At 41.4% G+C, this 21,158-nt stretch overlaps 1 protein-coding gene across 1 annotated transcript in view; it reads left to right on the top strand.

The window, feature by feature from the left end:
• The window catches only part of csmd3b (CUB and Sushi multiple domains 3b), a 1,392,611-nt gene that overhangs the window by 135,113 nt on the left and 1,236,340 nt on the right, over positions 1-21,158 (top strand).

Raw genomic sequence — 21,158 nt, 5'->3', positions numbered from 1 at the left:
TTTACCAACCAAAAGTAATCAATCCTAGAATGGCTTGAGCCATCATATTTTTAAAAAGTTGAGTGATTCACAGTTGAAGAAATGAAGCAATGACCCAAATGTTGGGTCTTCCGTGGACTCTGCACTTCTATGGTGAGAGTCACCAGTCTGTACTCTGGGCATCAGAAGACCAGTCCCCTTATTAAAGTGTTTGGGACCTTCCTGGGTTCATCTGCTTCGGTCCTGCCCATGGAGAAGCTCTTCTCAATTTCAGGGGGCGTGCATTTATGTGTTAGATGTGATTGACCAGATTGGTTAGGTTGAGAGAATTAAATTGGACTCATATACTTCCAAAAATAGGTAATTGACTGTTAACTCACAAGTTGTTTATAATTCCATTTTATTTATTTATCATGTGCTGGGTTCTTTGTTCATTTGGGTGAACAAATTGTTTTGCCAGATTAACAGCTTTTGATGCAGAATATTAACCACTAAAACAGCAATAATACATTAGAGATCCATCATGGTGTAAACAAATTAGAAATTTTCCTATTAATTCCATGGTACTTGGAATGTGTCTCATCTGAAATTTAATTCCAGTATTTTCAATAAAAAGAACAATAAGACTTACATGGCAGTACTTATATCTGTACATATTACTGATTTAAGGAGAAACAAGTTAAATTTATTCATGAGCATGACTTTTTGTGTTTTTAAGATGTTTCTGCAAAAATCATAATTTCAGTGAAGTAGCTGCAAAGAGAGAAGAAAATATTATTGATGTGCTCTTCATTCATTCTAGATAAGTTCCACATAAGAATATGTGAATTAATTTTGTAACTGCCCCCTCCTAAGGCAGAATCTTGCTGATGATCTGCTCAGGAAGGTTAAGATTTTAATGGAGTTCCATCTTTGTGGCTCTTGTGGTTCTGCAAGCTGCCTTGCCAGTTTTTACCATCACGAAACAAGAAAGTTGCAGAAAGGTATGCTGCCAATGTAAAATTCAATCCTGAATTTTTATGTGCGGTTAAATGCACAAATTGTTAAACTGCCTGTTTTAAATTCTCTGTGAAATACAGTCAAATACTTGTCTTATCTTTAGAAATATTCCCCTTCTTTATAAATAGTTATATGCAAAATAATGTTGCACTTTTCAAACTGTGTCATTTCTTGTTGAATTCCCACCTATTGGGCAAACTGCAATACAGAAAATATGGAGAATGAGGTTCTTTTTCTTATAAGCTAACTCAATATTTACCTGCAGGGCTTCATCTCTTTTTGTTAATCTCTGTTATTGGTATTCATGTAGACTTTCTCCTCCAACACTTTTTATTTGCAATTGCTCAAAGATGTCCCTGGTTCTGGCACCAGAAGGCAAAAGACCATCCTGAAAAAATTTCTATGACCTCAGAAATGCCTGTCTGCTCTCCTAGTAATAGAATTGCTGATAACTATTGCTCTTCTCCCTCCCTGTGCAGCTGAACTACTCTTGGAACCACTGTGCTGGCTCCAGTTGTACTTCCTAATTACTGTTCAAAACCAAGGGATGAGGATTCACTCATGGGGTTCCTGAACTATCTGCTGGATTTTTTTATATCAGTCTGGCAGTGATGGATTGCCTCTCTCCTTGAACATTTTTTGAGATGTGGGGTGACCACCTTCTGAAGTGTGCCATCCGTGAATATACTCGGACGGACTGCAGTGATGTCAGCTATTGCTCATGTTCCATAACCTGGAGCTCAAGCTCCACCAGGTGACAAAACTTCCTATACCTGTGATTGTCCAGGATGAAGCACATGTCCTGGAATTCCCTCTTGGCACAAGATGTGCATTCAAAGGGTGTTAGGGGGCCTTTCTTGCTTCCTTGTATTAGCTTAACTCACTACACAGAAACAAATGGAGTTTAAAAACTGTCACTGAACTCTTGCGCTTTGTAATCACTTGCCCATCTCCCAGAGCCTCCCTTTCTCATGCTGTGTTCAAACTTTCAGTCTCTTCCCCCATGCTGTTTTCTAACTTTAATAACCTTGATTTGCTTCCCATGAGTCAGTTTGCAAATGGTGCAGCAGCTACGTACCTGCACCATGATGCTCATTTTTTAAAGTAAGGGTACTGCAATTAAATAGTCTTTTTTTATGACAGGCAAATTGGCATTTGGGCAAAATGTTGTGCCCATTTAACACACTAAATGGGGGTGAATAGGCAAATAGGTTCTAAGCAGGAAGCTATGGTCACACAGTCCACAGATTAAAATCAGGGCAACAACGCATATTCCTGAATCTAAGTACAGCTATCAGCCAGGCGCACAGTATCAGTAATTCTCACTTGTGTTGCCAAGAACTGTTCCTACCACTTCTTGTTTTTTCTGACAACTCTTTATCAGTTGGATGAATGGAACACAGTATTGTGAATCTGAGGTGTGATGGTTTCTTTCTATTTATATTGCACTATCAGCAAACTATTCAACCAATGCAAACTGTATTAGTTGCTGCAAACTCTGCCTCGCTGGATAAAATCATTTGACAGAACACAGAACAAAAAAGATATCCAGCACATATTCAAAAGGATACTTTACATTCACCAAAGAATGCAATGCTTCTAAATTAAATTTGTTAGCTGGGCAAGTATATTTATATTCAAAATGAACTGAGCCGGGTAATTCACATCCTTGGAACAGTTCCAACTTTTCATAATTTGCCTGAATTTGCTTTCAGAATCTTCGTTTGGTACTTGTTCCTAGCTGTAGTACGCCAGGTACTAAATCACTGCTTTGTGCTAACCTATTGATGTTGTAATTATAGATGATAATAATGATTAATTCAGTTTCTTTCTGTGGTAAAGGCGTTAGAATATTGTGCTGTCTTAAGAGGCTAAAGGAAGAATAGAATGGAAAGTGAAGAAAGATAGGTAGGAAAATAAGCTGTGAAGAATTCGTACAAATGCATGTCAAGAGCTCAAGTGAGTAGACAAAGATCTGGCAATGGAGTATAACATGGGAAAATACATCCATTTTGGCAAGAGAAGGAAAAGAGCATACTATCCGAAAGGTGTGAGATTGCAGGGCTATGAAATGAAAGGAACTTGTATATCCGAGTGAATAATTCACAGGAAGCTGTATGTAGGTATGTATGTAGGTATGACAGATACATAGGAAAACTAATAGCATGTAATTGTTTATTACTAGGAGAAATGGAGACAAAAGTATGGAAGTTAAGCTTTGGTTGTTTAGAGCATATGTGAGACAACCCGGAGTATTGGTTAATATTGGTCTCTTTATTTAAAGAAGGGTGTTAACACATTGGAATCAGTTCAGAGAAGGTTCTCAAAGACTAATATCTGTAATGAGTGGGTTATCATATGAGGAAAGGTTGGAGAGATTAGATTGAGAAGGAACATGAAATAAAAACAGAGGATGCTGGAAACAGCAGGTCAGGCAGCATCTGTGGAAAGAGAAACCGTTAATGTTTCAGATCTACTGTCAGATGTGGACTGTAGTTGAGAGGGGAATTGAATCATATAAGACCTTGTGCAGACTTTCCAAGGATGCTTCCGCTTATGGGAGAATCTAGAACTATGAGTCACTGTTTTAAAATAAGGAATCCCGCGTTTATGGCAGACGAGGCAATTCTGCTTTCCTCAGGGGATCATGAGTATTTGGAATCCTCTTCCCCAAAGCAGAGAGACTGAATATTTTAAGGCAGAAGCAGATCAATCCTTGATGGAGGTTGATGGTTACCATGGACAGATGATTTTGCGGAGATGAAGGTACATTCAGATCAGCCATGATCTTACTAAATTTTGGGGCAGACTTAAAGGCCAAGTGGCCTGCTTCTGCGCTTAATTTAAATCATATATATGTCTGTATGAACTTCTACAAACTTTGGTTTGTGGCCATGTTATACGTTTTGGAAATGAACTGGACAGCTGTGGAAATCTTTCCGCAAATAATAGCTGGACTAAATATTTTGAATGATAGTGGTGCGACCGTTTACTGCAATAATTTAAAATCTTGCCTGAGTTAATGTGTTAGCATTAATGGATTGTACCAGTAAATGCTGGGACAAGTGCCATACTGCAGATCCTCTGACCTCTGCTGAACTCCAAGTTTCAGCAATATGGGTTCAGGGAAGAGAAAATGGGGATCTCATCCTTCTTCAGAAGAATATGGGCAGATTATCCCACACAGGTTATGACAGGGTTCTGTTTCCGAGAACTGTTTGCAGACACACAGGGAGAACGTACAAACTCCTTACAGACAGCGGCCGGAATTGAACCCGTGTCACTGGCGCTGTAATAGTGTTACGCTAACCACTACACTACCGTATCACTTCATATTTGGTTCAGTTCCGTCCGTTCTCCCCGTGACTGTGTGGGTTTCCTCCAGGTGCTCTGGTTTCCTCCCACATTCCAAAGACGTACGGATTAGGAAGTTGTAGGCAAGCTATGTTGGCGCCAGAAGCGTGGCGACACTTGCAGACTGCCCCCAGCACATTTTCAGTAACAGAAAAAGAGGCATTTCACTGTGTTTTTTGATGTACATGTGACTAATAAAGAAATCTTATCTTGCACCTAAGTGTTGTCTTTTCCTTTTCCAAATCATTAATATTCCTTCTGTCTACATCCTGTTGTTGACATCTTCACAGGTACATTTTCACCTAATCCAGTAACTGTGTGTGAGTTAATAAAATAGTAAAGTTTCATCGATTTATCTTGACTGGCTCCTGAGATTTCAGTCATTTACAACTCCATTAATTATTCTAGATTAAATGTTTGTGTTACTGTGCAAAGAATTTTACACAAAATCATAATGCATCAATTTGCCTGTGCAAATAGTACTCATTGCTTCTTGTCTGTGTGCCAGATGGCCCTTCAGTGAATCGTAAGTTAATGGACTCAAAAGTGCAGGTGAAAAAGCTGCAGTCAAAGGAGTTGGCTGATGTGCAAACACAATTTTTTTTCTGATTTTCTGTTGTTTTGCACAATTATATGTTTGAAAAGAAAAAACATTTTTATAGAAATGACTTGAGTTTTTCTGTTTGAACATTGTTTTAGTACTGTATTTGTGGGGTTACTTTGTTATTATTCCCTTATAACCAAAGAGCAGATCTGCAGCTGAGAAAGTGTGTACACAGCTAGTCTTTAGAGTCAGTGTCATTCTCCCTTGGAGAGGCAAATAACATTCACGTGCTTTAGGAGGAAATGAATGAGAAGATTATGCAACCACTTGGAGGTACCTGGCTTAGCACAATGAGACTAAAATTGGCATTGGTTTATTATTGTCACTTGTATTGAGGTACAGTGAAAAACTTGTCTTGCGTACCGTTCGTACAGATCAATTCATTACACAGTGCATTGAGGGAGTACAGGGTAAAAACAATAACAGAATACAGAGGAAAGTGTCACAGCGACAGGGAAGTGCATTGCTGGTAGACAATAAGGTGCAAGGTCATAACAAGGTAGATTGTGAGCTCAAGAGTCCATCTCATCGTATAAGGGATCCATTCAATAGTCTTATCACAGTGGGATAGAAGCTGTCCTTGAGCCTGGTGGTATGTGCCCTCAGGCTCCTGTGTCGTCTGCCTGATGAGATAGGGGAGAAGAGAGAATGTCCCGGGTGGGTGGGGTCTTTGATTATGCTGCTGCTTCGCCAAGGCAGTGAGAGGTATAGAGAGAGTTCATGGAGGGAAGGCTGATTTCCGTGATGTGCTGGGCTGTGTCCACAACTCTCTGCAGTTTCTTGCAGCCCCGGGCAGAGCAGTTGCCATACCAAGCTGTGATGCATCCAGATAGGATGCTTTCTATGGTACCTCAATTCTCAGTCTTTGGCATTGAGTTACCATATCAGGGCATTGTGTAACTACTTTTTAAAGGTTACATATTTGATAAATTTAATTACATGCCGAGATTTTTTTGTTGCCTTATGTCTTGCAATAGATCTCCATGTTTTTTTTTTGAAAAATGGACTGTAAATTCATTTCCATCGACTATTGTAATTTAAATTATGGTTTATGACTAGGAGAGACAGCTGACAGTGAAACTCAAATAATGTTTATATATTACATTTTATGATTTGATTATCATGTAGCATATCAAAACTGTCTGCAAGAATATTTCACTTCTTGTGCTTAATTATCTGTGAAATATTGTTTTCTGAAAGTTGTCTGAGCATATCTTTTGTACATTTTGTCACCAAGATATTTATGTTTGGTTCAATTCTTCCCTACTCTAACAGTTCCAGACAGGAAGAAGGCAGCTAAGGTAAATGTGGTACCAATGAAAAATGAGGCTGGTGAATTAATAAGGAAATATGTCCAACTGCAGCTCCTCTCAGACGACATAGATTGGTTTAAGGGCAGATGAACTCTCTGAGGAACATACAGGAGCAGACAGTGTTATAGGTGTTTCCAGGAGGTGGTCATACCTGAGGTTCATCCAGATAGATGGGTCACCACCATGAGGGATAGGCAGGTAGTGCAGGAGTCTCTTGTGGCTGTTATCTTCTCAAATAAGTATACTGCTTTGGGTACTATTGCGGAGTGGGTTAGACTCTCGGGAACATGACAGCAGCAGCCAGATCAGTGGCACCACAACTGACTCCGTTGTACCGCGGGCTAGATCAAGGACTAGGTGAGCAGTAATGACAGGGAACTCTTTAGTCAGAGGCACAAAGAGGCATTTTGGTGGCCGGGAACGAATCTCCAGGATGGTGTGTTGCACCCTTGGTGCCAGGGTCGAGGATGTCAGCAGTCAGAGGCCGTGGTCCATATTGGTACTAACGACATTGGCAGGAAGAGAGGTGAGGTCCAACAAAGAGAATTTAGGGAATTGGACAGAAAGCTTTAAAATAAAAGGAATGCTAGTCTTGTAATCTTAGGATTACTCCCTGTGCAAGTGAGGCAAGAAATTGGAATATAGTACAGTTAAATGTGTGGCTAAGGAGATGGTGAAGGAGGAAGGGCTTTAGATACATGGATCATTGGGCTCTCTTCCAGGGCAAATGGGATCTGTACAAGGTGGGTCACAATGGAGGGACACCAATATCTTTGCAGGGAGGTTTACTCGTGCTTCTCAGGAGGGTTTAAACTAGGGTGGGGTGGGAACCAGAGCAGTAAGTCAGCAAGTGGAGGGATTGAGGAGAAGATAGATATTAGGTCAAACAAGGCTGAAAGGAAGGACAGGCAGGGCCAGGTTAATGAATGTGCTGGGACTGATAGGCTGAAATATGTTTATTTCAATGCAAGGAGTATTACAAGTAAGGCAGGTGAACTTGGGGCCTGGATTAATACATGGAACTACGATGTTGAAGCCATTACAGAAACTTGTTTGAAAGTATGGTAGGACTCAATGTTCCAGGATTCAGTTGTTTTAAACATGATAAAAAGGGGTGTAAAAGAGGTGGTGGAGCTGCACTACTGATAAGGAAGAATCTCACAGCAGCACTTAGAGAGGACATCCTGGAGGGCTCAATATGGGTCGAGCTCAGGAATAAGAAAGGTGCAATCACTGTGATAGGGTTAGACAATAGGTGTCCCAGTACCCAAATGGAGATGAACAGATGTGTAGACAAATTATGGAAAGATGTAAAAGGAACAGGGTGGTTGTACTGGGTGTCTTTAATTTCCCCAATCTTGACTGGGACTCCCTTAGTGCCAGAGGCTTAGATGGGGCAGAATTTGTTGGATGCATCCAGGAGGGTTTCTTAAAACATTATGTTGATAGTCCAACCAGGGAAGGGGCTCTACTCGACCGTGTGTTGGGAAATAAGCCTAGCCAGGTGATCAGAGTTTCAGTGGGAGAGAATTTTGGGAACAGTGACTAACTCCAAGTTTTCAGATAGTTAATGGTAAGGAAAAGGCTAGACCTTGGGAAAATGCTAAATTGGGGAAAAGCTAATAACAACAGGTTTAGACAGGAGTTGGGGAGAATAGACTGGGAACAGCTGTTGTTGGATAAGTCCACATATGACATGTGGGAGTCACTTAAAGGCCATTGGTCAGACGTCAGGCCCAACATCTTTCTGTGAGGAAGAAAGACAAAGATGGCAAGGTTAAGAAACCTTGGATGGCAAGAAATTTAGCCAAAAAGGGAAAAGAATCAAATGTTGGGTTTGGGAGGATGAAATTGGACAAGGCCTTAGGAATGTAAAGGAAGTCAGAGAGAAACGGAAATAGGGAAGACTATGAGGGGCAATGAAATATCCTTTGTGCTTGGAATTAAAGGGAATCCCAACAAGAGGATAACTAGGGAGAAAGTCAAGAACACAGGAGGGAGTTTATACCTGGAGGCAGAGGAAGGGGGTGAGGTAGTAAATGAGCACTTTGCATCAGTATTCACCAAGGAGAAGGACATGGTGGATAGTGAGATCAGAGAGGGGGTTTTCTGATATTTTAAGGCATGTTGATATCAAGAAGGAGGAGATGGTTAGGGCTCTTGAAGAACATTAATGTTGATAAGTTCCCAGGGCCTGATGAGATCTATGCCAGTGTATTAAGAGAGGCAAGAGAGGAGATTGCTGGGGCCTTGACAGAGATCTTTGTATCCTCTTTAGTCACAAGCAAGGTTCTGGAGCCCTGTAGAATAACCAATGTTGTTCCTCCATTTAAGAAGGGCAATAAAACAAACCAGGAAATTACAGGATGATGAACCTTAGATCAGTAGAAGGGAAATTATTGGAGAAAATTCTCAGGGATAGGATCTAATTGCATCTTGGAAAGCATAAACTTATTAGGGATAATCAGCATGGCTTTGTGCAGGGGAGGTCATGCTTATAAACTTGATTGAGGAGGTGATGAAGATGATTGAGGGGGGAAGGGTCATGGAAATTGTCTGTATAGACTTCAGTAAAACTTTTGACCAGGACCCTCATGGGAGGTTGATGCAGAATATTAAGGCATATGCGATCTGTAGAGACTTGGTAGATTGGATTCAAAATTGGCTTGATCGTTGAATCACAAAATGTTACCAGACAGGTCCAACGAATATTTAAGTAAGAAGGCAAATGCCATTTTGACTTTTACCATGAAGGGGTTGGAGTTCAAGAAGAGGGAGGTTGTATGGAGTACAGCTGAAGTGGCACCTGCAGTATTGTGTACAGTTTTGGTTCTCTAAACTGAGAAGGATACAATAGTACTGAAAGCATTCTAAAGGAGATTCACCAGGCTAACTTCTGGGATGAGTAAATTGTCGATCAAGAAAGGCTAGGCAGTTTAGGTTTGTATTCCAATGAGGAATAAATGTATTCAAACGTATAAGGTCCTAAGGGGGCTTGACAAGGTTAATGTTGAAATGTTTCCACCAGTGGGAGAGTCACGAACAAGGGAATAAAGCTACAAAATAAGGGCCAGTCATTTTAAACCAAGACATATAGCAATTTCTGTTCTGAGGGTAGTGAATCTCTGGAACTCTCTGCCCCCATTGGTGGTGGAGGCCAGCTCATTAGACATATTTAAGGTGGTGATGGATAAATGTTTGAAAGATCGAGGAATTGAGGGCTATGGGGAACTGGCACAGAATCAGAATCAGGTTTATTATCACTGTCTTATATGACGTGAAATTTGTTGTTTTGCAACAGCAGTACAGTGCAAAGACATAAAAAGCTATAAATTACAAAATAAATAAATATAGTGCAAAAAAGGAAAAATGAGGTGGTGTTCATGGACTGTTTCAAAATCTGATGATGGAGGGGAAGAAGCTGTTCCTGAATCATTGAATGTGGGTCTTCAGGCTCCTCTACCTCCTCCCCAATGGTATTAACGAGAGGTGGGCATGTCCCGGATGGTGAGGGTCCTTAATGATGGATGCTGCCTTCTTGAGGCGCTGCCTCTTGAAGATGTCCTCGATGGTTGGGGTGGTGAGATTGTGGCCGTGATGGAGCTGCCTGAGTCTACAACCCTCTGCAGCCTCCATACCAGGCGGTGCTGCAACCAGTCAGAATGCTCTCCACCGTATGTCTGTAGAAATTTGCAAGGGTCTTGGTGACATACCAAATCTCCTCAAACTCCTAAAGAAGTAGAGCTGCTGGTGTGCCTTGCATCAATGTGTTGGGTTCAGGACACATCCTTGGAAATGTTGACACCTAGGGTCTTAAAGCTGCTCACCCTTTCTACCACTGACCCCTCAATGAGGACTGGTGTGCGTTCTCCCGACTTCCCCTTCCTGAAGTCCACAATCAAGTCCTTGGTCTTGATGATGTTGAGTGCGAGGTTGTTGTTGTGACACCACTCAACCAGCTGATCTATCTCACTCCTGTACGCCTCCTCATGGCCATCTGAGATGTTACCAACAACAGTGGTGTCATCTGTGAATTTACAACTGTCGTTTGAGCTATGGTTTGCCATATAGTCATGAGTGTGGAGAGAGACGAGATTGCAGATGCTGGAATCTGGAGCAAAAAACTGCTGGAAGAACTCAGCGGGTCAAGCAGCTTTTATGGAGGCAAAGGGATGTTTGGCATTTCAGGTCAAGACTCTGCATAACGACTGAGTATATTGAGGGGAGATTACCAATATGTAGAAGTGAGAGGGTGGGGTGGGACAGATGCTGGTAGGTGATAGGCAGAACCAGATGAGGGGGGTGCTGGTCAATTGGAGCCAGGTTGGTGTGGGAGAGAGGAAGTGTTGAGACAGAGGCTGGTTGATGATGGGTGGAACCAGACAAAGGAGAGATGATGGGTGGATGTTATCAGATGGGGGAGAATGGCACAGAGTGGAGTTGAGACCAGCTAGATCAGCCATGATCATATTGAATGACGGTAAGCTTGAGAGGCCTGGTGGCACTTGCAATTATTAAATGAAATACTTCGCTGCATAGTATTTTAAAATCTTGGTGTTAATCCCCTGTGTTATTTCAATTCTGATGTTAACCAGAGAATGCTGGATATTGTTCTAATGGATTAACAATCAGATAATTTTTGCTTCTGGGAAGTTGTATATCCTATTTTGATATTCACAAGGGGAACCTCATGTTCCTGCAAAGATTATTTGGATCCTGCTAACGTTGGTGATCACCCAATTGGATCTCTCCACTCTGTCAAAACTGATGCTTGCAAATTGAGGAGGGATCCATCCTAAATTGGGGAAGCTTATTCAAACGAGGGAGCAATGGGATGTCAATCTCCAAAGCCCCATTTTCATTCTACCTACTTCAACTCATCATAATTATGCCCATATAAAACAGATTGCTAGTGTTGCAAGGTGCTACAGAAAAGACACAGGTGCTTTAAAAAGTTCAGTAGAGAAGCAAAATTCTCAGGAAATATCAGTGGTTATTTTCTGTCGTATCCAGCCACATTGGCCATCTGTTTTATGTGGGCATAATTGTGATTGAGTACCATTTAAGAACTTATAATGAAAATGGGGCAGAGGAAATCATTATCTCCTTACAGCCTTGTCTGAATTTGTTATTGATAACAGCATCACCATCTGCATTAGTGGCTTTTTCTTCGAGGATGCCATTTCTTACCCTCAAACATCCTCTCTCCACCTCAACCTCACAACCCAAAAAGTTACAGAGAAGGCAGAATGGATTCCTGCTGATCTTGACTTTTCGAGGAAGTAGATGAGCTGTGGAGGATGGCAGTTGTGCATTCAGTTAAGTAGTAGCTGCCGGCGGAGGATATGCTGCAAAATGAAAGCCATCAATGAATAATGGTACATGTTCCAACATGATTGATAGCCTAGCGCCATCACACTTGCTGTGAAGGTCACTTCTGCCCTAAACCCTTCTGTTAACTGCTCAATCCATTGCTGTTGCTTTAACGATCAGAATAATCACTTACTTGTGCATTGATGCAATTAAAGCAAGCATTTCCTTCCACCAAACAAAAATAACCACCCTGCTTAACAAGGTGACACAAATCCTGAAGAACCAAGATGTCATAGATTGCTGTCGGATGAATGTCCATATAGTCCAAACCACCACACACATCAGCACACACAAAAAATGCTGGAGGAACTCAACGGGCCAGGAAGCATCTATGGAGGGAAATGGACAGTCAACGTTTCAGGTAAAGAAAAGATAAGATTTCTCTATTAGTCAAATGTACATCGAAACACACAGTGAAATGCATCTTTGCGTAGAGTGTTCTGGGAGCAGCCCACAAGTGTCGCCACGCTTCCAGCGCTAACATAGCATGCCCACAGCTTCCTAACCGTACGTCTTTCGGAATGTGGGAGGAAACCAGAGCACCCGGAGGAAACCCACGCAGTCATGGGGAGAACGTACAAACGCCTTACAGACAGTGGCTGGAATTGAACCCGGGTCGCTGGTGCTGTAATAGCTTTAAGCTAACCACGACACTACTAACTTCACCTTTTTCAGGACTGGAAAGACAGAGGGGAGATGGCCAGTTTAAAAGGGTGGGGGGAGGGGTTGGGGTGAGAGCTGGCAGGTGATAGGTGGATCCAGGTGAGAGGGGGAAGATAGGCAGGTGGGGGAGGGGAGGGAGTGGGAATGATGTAAGAAGCTGGGAGGTGATAGATGGAAGGGACAAAGGGCTGAAGAAGATGGAATCTGATAGGAGAGGATGGTGGACCATGGAATGAAGGGAGTGAGGGGAATGGGAGGGAGGAATGTGTGAGTGATGGACAGATAGAGAGGGTGGGGGAGAGGAAAGGGAAGGGGTATAGGGGCCCGTGGGATAAGGGAAACCAAAGGTGGGGACAGAGGGGAGGGGTTACCGGAGTCTGGAGAAATCGATGTTCATGCATTGATCAGCACGGAAGGATTATTCTTGACACGTTGTCCATTTGCTTTGAAGCCAGTAATGTGACATTATGCAAAGGAATGCCCTCTTCCCTAATATCTGCAGCAATGCATTCATTTTAAAGCAAATAATTTCAGCTTTCCCAACATAGAAAGCAAGCCTTCATTTGGTTTCTGGGACACCAACTACATTGTCTGTAGCCATGACTGGTGATACCTGGTCGCTGAAGATTATTAAATAAAATAATATCTATGTAGCCATCAGAGCCTTAACAGGGCATTCTATCAGAACATTGAATGTGTGCTTCAATGCCTGGATTGGACAGGGGTAATATTGAAGAGTGTATATTATATTTTTATATATTATATATATATATATATATCTATACACATATATATATATATGTATATATATACATATATAGTACAGTGTTGGATTTTCTTTCATTTCCCTTGCCAGCAATTTTCACACTCTCTCTTTTCACATTGCTTTTGTAGTTTCTCTTTTAATTTCACCCCTATGCATTCAGTAATTTTCTATTCCTTCTGCTGTATCAACCTTTGTGTTTGACTGAGCTTCTGGTATATAGTATGCCTTATCCTGTTCTCTATGCACATTGTCATCTAATGGACTCAAGATTTGGCAGTCCCACCCTTTTCTCATGTGGGCATGTTGAACCTGGACCCCTTGAGTTCCCTTCTTGCCTCCTGTTGCTCTGACGGGCAGCTGTTCCCAGTCTACTTTTGTAAAAATCTTTTCACTAAAATTAGCCTAACCCAATTTGGAGGCTTTCCTCCTGTTTTAGCATTGTACTTCTTCACAGCTATGTTTAATTGAATTATGATCACCATAATTAAAATGACCCACTGACATTCCTTCCACTTGTCCAGCTTCATTCCCTAAAACTAAATCCAGAATTGCCCCAGTTATTGGATGGGAAACATACTGACTAAAAAAATAATTCCCCTGCAGGTAGTTCAGGAAATCTCTGCCCTCTCTAACATTTTCACTCACTGTCATCTTCTCCTTAGTTCGTCCTTTGGGTTCGGGGCTGACCTGGTTTCGCTCCAGTTCTGTGGGTTCTGAAGTGATAGATGTGGCCAACGTGGAAAATGCAAACTCTTCCACAGATGGGGCAGGACACGTCTAGTAGAGTAGGCAGATGAGTGGTTTGTGAGGTGCTGCACATTTCTTGCGTGGGTTTCCTCTGGGTGCTCCGGTTTCCTCCCACATTCCAAAGACGTATGGGTTAGGAAGTTGTTGGCATGCTATGTTGGCGCCAGAAGCGTGGCAACACTTGTGGGCTGCCCCCAGAACACTCTACGCAAAAGATGCATTTCATTGTGTGTTTCGATGTACATCTGACTAATAAAGATATTTCATCTCATCTCGTCTCATCTGAATCTCCTGTTGCTATCGTGACCTTTTTCCCTCCCTCTTTGTAGAGCTGAGTTACTCTTGATGTCTTCAAGGACTAATTTGTGCTAAGGTATCGGTGGGTGCATTAATTTTTCATGAGAAACAAAGGACTGCAGATGCTGGAATCTAGATGAAAAACACGATGATGCTGGAGGAACTCAGCAGGCCAGGCAGCATCTGTGGAGAAAAGCAGGTGGTCAACGTTTTGGGTCAGGACCTTTCTTCAGGATTTCTTCAGGACTATCACTAATGTGTCAGTCCTCGGCCTCCTCCACTGCCAGGAGAATTCCAAGCACAAACTGGAGGAACAGCACCTCCTTTTCCATCTTGGAACCTTGCAGCCGAACGGCATGAATATTGAATTTTCCCAGTTTAAGTAATCTCCACCTCCTTCCCCACAACCCCACCACGCTACCATGTTTCTTCTCTTTTCCCTTTCCTAGCCTATCTCTCTTTTTCTACCTATTTTTTCCTTTCTTTCTTTACCTTTGACCCATCCCCCAGTGGATCTGCTCTCCCCTCCTCCCCCACACCTGCCTATCGTTATCTCTTACCTGCATCTGCCTATCACCACCTTGTTCCCACCCCGCCTCCCCTCTTTTGTCCACCTATCACTGCTCTGCTTTTTCCTCCTATATATTGGGCTTCCCCTTTTCCAACCTTTAGTCCTGAAGAAGGGTCCTGACCCCAAACGTTGACCGCCTGCTTTTCTCCATGGATGCTTCCTGGCCTGCTGAGTTCCTCCAGCATCATCGTATTTTTCATCAATAATTTTTCATGAAGGAGCTGCAACTGACAACTCCGATGAAAGGGTTATTGACCTGAAGTGTCAACTTTCTTTCTCCCTCCACAGAGGCAGCATGAACTGCTGAGTATTTCCACCATATTCTATTTTCATTTCAAATTCCCAGCTTCTGCAGTTCTTTTTTTGCATTTCAAAATTAGCAACCCATTTGTCTCAATTCTGGGAATTCTGATCTTTCTTCTTCAAAGCATGCTGGAGCACAGAGAGTTGGAAGACCCCCATATGGTGCCACAAACCCTTGAGAGTATGAGCTGTTTTCATCTCTTTTAAAACAATAAATATAGGGAAGGCCTTTATATCTTTTAAGATGCCCTTAAAATGTGTGCGTCAGTGTCGAGACCTTAAAGGGGTGATGCATCAAACAGTCATCATCTTTGATTCTGTGAGTGATTTTTGTGAATAGTTGAAAGGGGAGATGAAGGACAACATCCTGCTTTGTTAGCACAGCATGAAGGTGGTATGTAAAAGGCAGAGTTTTCTTTAAAATAAAAGATCTAGCTGACCCTTCCAATCTTGCATGTTCTGGTGAGGTCATGAAAATGTTGCATATCTTGAACAATGGCATCTGGGGTAGTTGAATGTCCTCTGGCTGCACTTTAATCTGCGCAGGCATACTTAACATTCGAATTATTGAAGAATTTTAAATCGTATACCAACACACTACTGCCTGTCTGCCTGTCCCCAAAAAATAAGCTAACAATGAAAGGCATTTCCAATGCTCTGAGCCCACTCACATATCTGAAATGCTACGAACCATCTTAACCCTCACCCACCCCCCAAATATACAATGAGGTTAAAATGCCTGATGCTGTGTGGTTCCATATTATAGCCCAACAGTCTTTCATGATTAATTATTAAACATTGAGGCAAACTCAGAGTAAAATTCTTGAACACAACTACAACCAAAGCATTACCCCCGAATGCTGTTTTGTTCTATGACCCACATCTTTGCTATCTTACTGGCCAGGCTCCAATGGCAATCTGCTTCCCATATCGGAGATGTCATCACACTGATAAATACTTTCATGACTTTGCCATCTTATCTCTGCATCTGAATTAGCTGACCTAAATCTCCACATTGAGGCAGAATTTTTACCCACCTTGGCCCCACTCTCCAGAACCCCCATCCTCCAACCTCCTTGTCTTCCTTATACTACTTCTGACAATCTCCTCAAAATATATCTTTTCAATTTGAAAGATGAATGAATAGCAATTGGTATTCCTTAGTGTTGACTTTGGAATACTTCAATCCCTGCAAGCCATCATAGAATGTAAAATGTCATTGTATACATCTGCTTTCTCAGATTCAGTGGGGTGTTGGTCTGATATTTAGAACAATAATCAGAGTTTTAATTTTCTTTGACATTACAAAAAAAATTCCTTCAAGATTTGAAGTATCCATGGTGACAGAACTTGCGTAGGAGATCAACAGCTTAAGCCTTACCTCAAGTTTAATGTGCTCTGATGAGTGTACGTGGAGTATAAAATATCAGTTCGATGAATCCCACCAGAGTGCAGCTCATAATGAATCATTGTTCCTTTAATGTAAGACTCACATATTTTGAGGAACCATCCATTTTCTTTATGTCAGTGTTATCTTACCTTGAGGCGGTGGTGTACTCCAAGCTTGCAGCTGTGCTACTTCTCTCTACTGAGGGAGCATAATATCATCTGCAGGCAATTATTATAATAAATATACATGGAAGAGAAATATGATTACATCCATGATGAGCTAAATTTGACAACAAATCAGTTGACATGAAGTTTTTATTGTGGAAGCATTAACTGCAGGAAGATTTGTTTTATTTTAATTCTTCCTTTGATGGCAGCGGAGAATCGTGTACCGTATGTCACATGCGACTACATTGGCAGCTAAACAAGAAGGATAACAGCTTATGGCTCAAAGTGGGGTCATGGTGAGGAAGCACAGTTCTTTCTGTGTGTGTGCAGGTTTTGCCTCTAAAGCCAGTATTTTAACAAAGCATAGTTCTGATTCATTTAATGAGTGTATTCTGTTCTATAGAGAACAGCTATACATCATTAAAAGGATCTACTATTTGCATGATTTCTCTTTGGATATGAAAAGTTTACATACAGTATATTCACTATGATTAACAGAGATGAAGCTGTTTAAAAGATTGTCCTTGGGATATATACGAATATATTAATATATATTTTAATCATCCATATTTGCTTTGAGGTGATTGTTATTTTCCATAGAACTTCCACAATGTGTTCATAGAACTTCCACAAAATTATTAAGTGGAATTCTGACCTCTTGAAGATGAATGAATGGCAATGGATGTTCACGTTAGGGTGAAGCATTCCCATAACCTTGCTGCTTTTGTTTTTTCTGATGGTGGAGGTCACAAGAAATGGAGATGCTGTCAAAATGTCCTTGGTGAGTGGCAATGGTGCATCCTGCGGGCTGTAAATTGCAGCCACAACACAACAAAGAGAGAAATGATGGATACTGGTTCCATGACAATCAATTAAACAGTTCAGTCATGCACGGTGTTGAGCTTCTCAAATGGTGAGCATTACATCATGTTCTTGATGTGGATATTGTACATGGTAGAAGGCCTTTGAGAAGTCAACCAGCAGGCCACTCAGTTCAGCAGTAATTGTTGGACTGGTTTGGCTTAGATTATGGTCAAAGACAATAACCATAATGTTGATTGGCAATTTGACAATGAGGATGTCATTAAATTTAAAAGGCATCTCTTATTGGAAATGTCATTTTCTGCAATTTATATGGCCTGGTTGCTACCTATTGTTATTTAGCCAGTCTCCGATGATAACTGGGTTAAGGTATAGACTAGTAAGGATCGCACTTTTATCGGACCTATTCATAATGGAGATAACTAGTGTGGAATTACTGGTCCTGAGTTACGATGGAAGGAATCTCATGGATGAAACAGGAAAAATGATTATGAACAGGACGTACCCTTGAATAATTTTTCTGATTATGTCTCAAGGATGCAGCCACTGATAATCGACCACCTTCCTCGTACCAAGGTTTTTAGTTTTGATATTGACCTCCATTTAACTGGAGTTCTTGGGTAAACGTTGCCACGGTGCTGAGAATGTAACACCTCTGGCCTTCGGCTTGTCCATTCATAAAGGCTGTGATGAGATTGGGAACAGTGTAGTTCGGGGAGATCTTGAATTGAGTATCAGTGAAGAGGTTGTTGGTAAGTGCAGCTGATGACACCTCTGTCATGATTCGGAGAAGGTTGTGAGAGCTTGGTTATATTTTGTTTTGTGTATCTGTGGAAAGGGCATGTGTCTGCTACTTTCACATTGTTGAGTAGACGCTAATGTCATAACTATTCTGGAAGAGCTTGGCTGGGGAGCAACTAGCTTTGTTGGATGGATCTTTAGCTGGAATATTGTCTGAATATGGGTTCTACCTGTGCCCCATGCACCATTCATCACCTACCTCACATGTTACGGGTATTAAACTAATGCCTTGATTCTGATACAAATGAAAAGATGCACCTCAGGAATACATAAAATTATTAAGTCAGCAGTTTTGCCTGAAGCTGGCTGCAAAAACTTTATCTTTTTAATTCTTTTGGATCAAGGATGACCTGCTTTTACTCCATTACGGCACACTCTGCATTGGCTGTTGAGTTCTCTGCAGGATCAGCAGACTCTGCCATAGGTGATATTTGGTGCTTCTCTTGCTCTTTATGCTTGGACTTTCTACTCCCATGATCGAGACATGAGCTCATTGCCTCCCTGGATGCCCCTCCTTCATTTTGAGTAGTCAGGGGTTCCCGTGGATCAATAGGATTTGCATATGTTTCAAGGAGACTTTGAGAATGTCCTTGAAGCTGTTTCTTTAATGTGCAAATCTCTTGCTGTGACAAAGCTCAGAATGGAGTAATTGATTCAGGAGCCTTGTGGCAGACTTATGAATGATGTGGCCCATCCACTGTGTTTGGCTGTGAGACTCACAGATGGAGATGTTGGCTTAGAGGTGAGTCTAACATCTGTTTGCCTGTCCTGCAAATTGATTTGGAGAACTTTATGGAGATTTCCTTCGTGGTATTCCTCCAATGCTTTGAGATGCTTATTGTAGGTTATCTGTGACTCTAAAGCACACAGAAGGATGAGGATCATTGTTCCTTGGTGGACCAGAGCTGGGTGCTAAGTTTAAGGGTTTAGACTTTATGCACACTTTTCTTTAGCTGACCAAAAGCTGTGTTGGCACACTGTGTCCATGAATTTCATCATCAATGCCTGTCTCTCCTGAAAGATGGCTTCCAAAATACGATAATCAACATTTTCTAGGGTATTGTTAAAGATCCTGATTGACATGGAGAGGGAGGAATGGGTGCATCGGTAACATGGTTTCAATATTGAAAATTGATGATGAGGTTGGTGTGATCTTACTCCTGGACTGGAGACAATGAAGATTGGATTGTTTCCTGTTTTTCCTCCAGCTTAACTTCACTAGTTAATTGTTGGGGACAAATGACAATGTTGCAGAAAGTAAGAGTGAGAAACTGGTTGTTGTGGTGACGCATTTTTCTGTATTTCCATTGGATCTGAAGCGAACCTGATGGTTAAGCTGATGATTCTTGACTTGTACATTTGGCAAGGCATAGCCCAGATGAAAGATACAGAATGATTAGGGAACCTTTTCTGTTTAGTTCTGTTACTCACCCTTCACTATGGGATATGGTTACAAAGCTTTGCTAAGATCTGTTGGTCTGAGACCACTCAGCTCTGTCTAAAGCCTGGTGCTTTTGACGATGAGCAGACAGTCAGAACACTACCCAAGGTTTACACCTGATTCTGAATTTTTCCACTGCTCTTGACATGCCTTTCTACATTGCCAAGGAACGTTGAGGCTGTTGATTTGGGGTAGTCTGCTGGCAGCATTCCACATGTTCAATTGAAGACTGGTTTCAAGTGACCCTCGTCTGTGTTACAGAGTGTGACTGTTTGTCACACGACACAGAATGGGATTCCTTCGTGATGAAGGTAATACCTTGTCTTTATAAAGGTGAAAGATAGATGATCTTGAAGGACTGTCTGAGAAGAGTTTTATTAGATACAAGAAACTTAAGTGATAACCTGACATGTTTTTTTCCATTTTAAGTGGAACTATATTATTAACTGCATGTTAAGTTATAAATGGTGATATTTGTTTCAAATGATACAATCAAGAGCACAAACTTAGTTACAATAGGACCATTGAAGGCTAATAGCATTCTGAGAAATATATTACCAAGTGAAAAAGGTACTTGACTTGTCAATTGTACGCTGATGCTTGTGATGAAATTAAGCATTGGCAGCACATTGACCCTGCTGAATTTTTTGCATCCCTCCAAGCTCCCTCAGCACAAGCGCGTCTCTTCTGCGGAGTGTATGAAGTTATGAATTGCTGCATGTGTGTTAAACATTTAAAACCCCTCTGTGGTTTTGTGATCCCACATTTACAACTGAACAAGAAAAGCAGACAAGCATGCACAATCATTTTGTTGAATAAAAGGTCAAATTTGCCACTTTTTGAACAATAAGTCAATATTTGCTCAACTAAAAAATACATGGAGGTGCAGGGCAGAGACTGCAATTTCAAGCAGATGCTGTCACCAGGTTTGATTGACAGGGGTACTACCCAGCCATCTTCAATCTGTAGTGGAATACTATTAGTATCACATGCAATATAAAAATAGAAGTTGCTGGAAATACTCATCAGGTCAGGGCACATCTGTGGGAAAAGAGGCAGAGTTAAGATTTCAGGTCAAAGACCCTTCGTCAGAACTGGGCTGCACCCGTCACTACTGTTAGCGATTTCTGTATCAGTAGTCCAAAATCCCTTTGCGCCTCTACCTTGCTTTGATGTTATCCAAGTAGAAAGTGGCCTCCCTAATCCTCCTATCAAAATGCATTTCAGTTATATAGAAATCAATATTTACTGTTGCATTCAGTTGGATTAATTACACACTCCGTGTCCCACAAAAATTTGGTGCCATCCACAACTCGTACTTCAATTAGCACAGTGTAACAGGAAGTATAAATGTGTGAGAAGTTAATTCAAATTAATATTTAAGCAATCAAGTATTTGGCAGAGGTTATTATTGCTTACTGGTAAACAAAGTACATCCATTGTGTTTGTTTACAAATAAATGCTGCTAGCCTGTTGCTGGTGCTGACACGAGCAGAAATTATAGCATTCAGCCTTGTGATGCTAATAGGAGGAATTAGATTCAGCCTTGTGTGTGCTCTTGGAATAAA

The sequence above is a fragment of the Pristis pectinata genome, chromosome 9 (assembly GCF_009764475.1).
Source record: "Pristis pectinata isolate sPriPec2 chromosome 9, sPriPec2.1.pri, whole genome shotgun sequence".
NCBI lineage: Eukaryota > Metazoa > Chordata > Chondrichthyes > Rhinopristiformes > Pristidae > Pristis > Pristis pectinata.
This window is presented reverse-complemented; position numbering and strand designations above follow the sequence as displayed.